This window comes from Euleptes europaea, chromosome 18 (assembly GCF_029931775.1).
Source record: "Euleptes europaea isolate rEulEur1 chromosome 18, rEulEur1.hap1, whole genome shotgun sequence".
Lineage (NCBI taxonomy): Eukaryota > Metazoa > Chordata > Lepidosauria > Squamata > Sphaerodactylidae > Euleptes > Euleptes europaea.
Genome location: NC_079329.1, coordinates 36871867 through 36877445, shown reverse-complemented (window position 1 = coordinate 36877445; position 5579 = coordinate 36871867).

Below are 5579 nucleotides of genomic sequence, written 5' to 3'. Positions count from 1 at the left end.
TCTTATTTTGGGGTGTGTGTGTGTGTGTGTGCGCATGCTCGCGCTCCTCCTTCGGATTTGTGAGCAGGGACCGGAGTAGAATAAGATCGCTGGGGGCCTCTTCTGCCATAATAACCATGCTGAGATTCTCTGCTTTTTAGAAGAACATGGACATTTGGAAAAAACAGAAGGCGAACGTCTCCTACCCTTCCCACACAGTCTTCCTGTACTGCCAGGTTTTTTATCACTTTGCTGTGATTGTCTGGAGAAAGCCATGTAATATAAGGAATGTGATTGTGTGAGCAGCATTAGCAAGAAACTGGATATGTAATGAAATTAGTTAGTAGGGAGGGGGTTAGTAGGCTCCCATGGGAAGTGGAACAGCCTCTGGGCCCTTGAAAGGTCATGTCCCAAGGAGTCCCAGGCTCCATTTCTCCCCAGTCGCGCCATCTCTCAAAGAGGCTTCACTGCCCGGCTTGGCTGAAGAGCCTCCAGAAACCTAGGCGAAGTCTGGGGACGGCTCATTGCTGCTCATTTCTGTCACGAGATCTGTTTGTGGGATGTTGCAGAGCACATGTTCTGAGGTTTCAAACACTTTTTGGGGAATGCGCCATGTCAGCAATGTAGAGTCCGTTTAGAGGTGACAAAGGACAGGGGCAGCCTACTTTTTCTGTACAAGTACACTCAGTATTGCCACATGACCAGTAAATCAAGATTAAGCACATGTGTGGTGTGGATGATAGCCGTGTTCACGAGTCTCTGACAGCTTCTCTCTGACTTTTGCAATATTTCCTTCCAGGCCATTGGCTCATGTTGATGGCACTGTGGTGCATTTTGCAATGACCTTCTTAGACAGGGATTGGAGAATGAGGTATTTCTTGTTCACGAGCATCAAGGAGTGTGTCACACTGGCATGGAGTCCACAGTACCCAAATTGCAAAGCTGTGAGCGACAACCGGAAGGTCCTTAGCCACTGTGGGGTTTTGCTGTTCCAGCCATAAGCTGGAAGAGAGGGCTATTCATGGCTGTTAGTAAAAATGGATGCTAGTCATGATGCATACCTATTCTCTTCAGGATCAGAGGAACATGCCTATTCTATTAGGTGCTTTGCAACACAGGCGGGAGAATGCTGCTGCAGTTGTCTTGGCTTCCTAGAGGCACCTGGTTGGCCACTGTGTGAACAGACTGCTGGACTTGATGGACCTTGGTCTGATCCAGCATGGCTTTATGTGCTGTGGCAGGTAAAGAAGTAGAGAGTAACCAACACCGGTAGCAAGTACTTCATGAATGTTGCCTTCATGAGAAGAACAGAGGAGAGTGAGTGGAGGGGGGAGAATTTGCCTTCCCAAAGGGTTGGTTTGTGTGTGTGTGGGGGGGTGCTTTGGGGGCTGGAGAGGGTTCCGTTTAAGCTGGAACGTGGTGGTTTCTGTGAGAAATGCTGGGCCACTGATTCAGCTACCCTGTTGTAATTTTGGAAAGCATCTCAGACTGTTGCTTGCTGGGTGCCCTGCAGGCACAGAGGACTTTTCTGAAGCATCTCCTGCTCCAAGGAGGCGGAGGAAAGCCAGGACTGGCTTGGTGCCTGTGGGGAGAAGAAAGTGAGCACCATGGAACACACCATGGCATTAGGGACTACAGCTCTGCAGTTAGATTGTTTCACTGTATTATGTCATGTATTTCTGTAGCACCTAGAGAGATACGGGGCGCTCTCTTCTTTTCTTTTTTGCAGTCAAGTCACAACTGACTTATGGTGACCCTGTAGGGTTTTCAAGGCAAGAGACGTTCAGAGGTGGTTTGCCGTTGCCTGCCTCTGCGTCACGGCCCTGGTATTCCTTGGAGGTCTCCCGTCCAAATACTAGCCAGGGCCGACCCTTCTTAGCTTCTGAGATCTGAGGAGATCAGGCTAGCCTGGGGCTGTCCAGGTCAGCACCCTGTGCCCCATCAATGTTTATCACCTGTACTTACAGAAAAGAGAGGAGGAGACTGTGTGAGAGAATAAAAGAGGCTGCCAAGAAAGACTAGTATCCCTTTACCTGGGCTGGTCACAGAGCTCTTGGGCCTTTCCAAGAACCCTCTACTGGCAATGCTGGAGGTTGGGCCTCTCACATCCATACCATGTGCTCTGAGCCATGGGTCTTCCAGTGCATTACTCACTTGCTTAGGAGCAAAGTGTCGAGAAAGGTTTAAAGGAACGGAAGGTGGTTCCAGGAGACCTAACCGATGGTCCTTTGTCGGTTGTGAGTGTTCTCGTTCTATCTTGTTTGGAATTGTCAGGAGGAGTTCAGTTGGGTTAATCCCCACCCAGTAGGTGGGTTTGAAACCTTTTCTTAAGTTCTTCACTGGATGAAGGCCGGTTGATTGTTGATTGTTTAATATATCTCAGCATCCTGGATAAAGACAGGGGCTCATAGTGTTCATCAGGTAGTAAGGAAAAGCTTCTTTTTCCGTTTGTAACAAAGGGTTAATATCTGAGCTTTGTAAGTATCCAGGCTCTGACTGAATCAGTGTGTGACTCTGCTGTTGTGGTTTCCATCCCAAGACTATGACCTGGCAATCTGTCACATGCTGCCTTTTCCTTGATCCTGAAGAAGAGGGCATTCAAGGGAGCGGGAATCTGCTCTGAGAGGTGCTGTTTCAAAGAACTAATTTCTGGCAGAGACTAAGAGCCTGCTGGTCTCTGGATGAAGGTCTGGTTGAATGTTTACAGGCCTCCCTTGCCAAGCATGAAGGTGAGTAGGCGAAGATGCTCTGTAGGCTGGATCCGTCACTGGAAGGTACACTCACTCTCTCACCTTCCTGCCTGCTGGAGTTTGGGCACAGTCTATACATGCTTTTTTTTGGGGGGGGGTATGTACCAGGGAGGAAAAATTCAAAACCATTTCGGTATGGATGGGCAAGGTGTGAGGCTGCAGAGTCTGGCTTAGTGCCCTGTGTTTTGCAAAAATATTTGCTGTTAGTCTCCCAGGACGTAAGTGGATCCCTTGAAGGGAGCACTCAGGCTGGCTTGTGTTTCGCTGTTTGAGAAATGTTCTCCTCTAGCTAGGACCCCCCCCTTCCACATTTTTCCTCCTGTGTTTGTTAGCAAAGGGATTTCTGGGAACACGCCTCAAAGCCGCTGTTTGCTTTGGCACACTGCCCAGTGTTTTGCAAGAGGGGAAATGTGTCTAGTCCGCGGTAGCCAAACATTTTGCCTTGAGAAGTACCGAGGCACAATTTTATTCCAGGTCTCTTAGCGAGGGCAGCCAAGGCATCATCTGCAATAATCTGTGGTTGTGATGGGATCCCGTTGACAGCTGTTTTGTTTGTCCTCTGTTCCTTTGGCTAGCAAGTGGTGTGGTTAGGTGTGTGAGTGTGTGTGTTAGATTCTTGGCTTCTGAAAGTCCCACCATAGTCCTGGGTTTCAGAGAGAGCGGCTGTGGTGTGCTGCTTCTGGAATCCTAACTCTCCGATTGTAAAGTCCTCCTCCTTAATCAGACTTGACCGTTTGTGCATGCATGGAAGAGTATAGTGGTTACTCAGTAGCAAGGGAACAACACTCTGTGCATGGTTAAAGACACTCTTTTTTCATCAGTTCCTCTCTTCCAGAGTTAAGCTGTGGCATTATCAGCAGGGTTTTTGCATATATTTTATACACATCTAGTAAATGTGCCTAGGGCCGTAAATTTATTTTGCCACTGTTTTTATGGGAACTGTGTCTTTTTTAATACGCGCTTGCTCTGGGCTCTTATGAACAGAATTGGCTATAAAACTCAAATTAAGCTCAAGTACTAATCAGTCCCTTGAGTATAGGCAAGAAAAGATTTGTGGGGACAGGTCTGGCAATTTTGCAGAAAACAGTTGAAGTTTAGGTGCTGTCTGAAGTGAAAGCATTTCAGAAGCCAGTATGACCTGTGCACTTCAATGGGTATTTCTTAAAATGAGAGGCTCCTTAAGTTTGAAAGTTAGACTGCCTGTTCTGATCTTTGTGGAAGCACTGTGTGTATGCTCACAGTCACTCTAATCTCTTATGACTTGCTTTATTATGGAGCTGAACCTGTTGCTGATGTCATGGGGTTGTCCTACCATATACCAGATCTTAGTCTCCTATACCAGCACCTGAGAGCCAGTGTGGTGTAGTGGTTAAGAATGGTGGACTCCCCACTCCTCCACATGAGCGGCGGACTCTAATCTGGTGAACCCGGTTGGTTTCCCCACTCCTACACATGAAGCCAACTGGGTGACCTTGGGCTAGTCACAGTTCTCTCCAAACTCTCTCAGCCCCACCTACCTCACAAGGTGTGTGTTGTAGAGAGAGGAAGGTAAGCCGGTTTGATTCTCCCTAAAAGGCAGAGAAAGTCAGCATATAAAAATCAACTCTTCCTCTTCTTCATGATACCGGATGTAAGCACCTGGAGCTGCCAGGGAATGGACCTTGTATATGCATGGCATAAGAGATTCCACTGAGCTATGGGCCCAGTTTCTTTTGTCTCTCTGTGAAAAAACTTAGGGCGCTTCAAATGCAGTGCTAGTATCTGCTGTATCCTTCCTCTACAGTCATTTCTAAATGGTGGCTCATGCAAGGCCACCCAGTGAATTCATGGGAAGGGTGAGATTTGAATTTGGACCTCCAAGATAGAGAGGTCTAGCCACTAGACTATGCTGTCTTTCTCAGGATGAGAATCAGACCCGTACAAAAAGATTGCATGGCTAATTCCCGTCCCTCAGACTGGCAAGCTAAGCTCCTGGGTCAGAGTTCAGGAGAATTGCTGATTGTGGTCACTGTGCTCGGTTTTCAGAGTTGCAGCATCAGAGTTCAGGGAGTCTTGTGACAAGGCTGGGAGGGAGGGAGGCAGAGAGCTTCTGTTCTTTTCCCCACCCCGTCTTCCCAAGCAGCTGTGTGGCTTTGGCCAGTGCCTGTCACTTGGATTTCATGGTCCATGCTGGGGTGTTCAGCTGCCCTTGCCGGAGCTGGCTGGCATTTGACTCTGCGTGTGTCACGATTAACAGTGGAGTTCTGGCCGCTGGGTTGGTGCAAAGGACTGCTGGGGAGCTGCTTTCCCCCAGGACAGAACACTGAGGGCTCCTCTGGAGCAAGTTCCTTGGGGAGGATGTGGCAGATGAGAGCAGCTTGTGCTCAGCACCACCCACCAGTCAAGCCTGAGGTTGGTAGGAGTTTTGTCCCAGCGTGGTGAACTGGGAAGATTTGGCTCCTCTGCTCAGCGGCTTGAGTCACCCGGAGTGGTTGGCTGTGTCTGCATCATTGTGTGCTTTCCGTGCAGTGTTCTGCACTGTCTCAGCCTTTCTCGTTGGGGTCTTCTAGAGGGGATGGTCCTGCTGTCTATCATCGGAATGATTAGGTGGTCTTTTGGCCTCCTCCTGATGTGCAATTCTGGCGTCTCCCTTGTGGCACAGAAAAGGGAAGGGGAAAGAAGCTTAACGTTTTTTCATGGCCTCCTGTGGCTGTTGTAAACTTGAGGATCATCATCTACCTCACAGCTCTACTTGTGTGGGCTTAAAATGGCATGAACTCAGCAGAGGTGGTCCAGAGTAATGATCAAGAGAGGTCAGGATCGAGGTCGTGCGTCTGTATTGCTCAATTATCCCCTTCCCTGGTTGTTTTT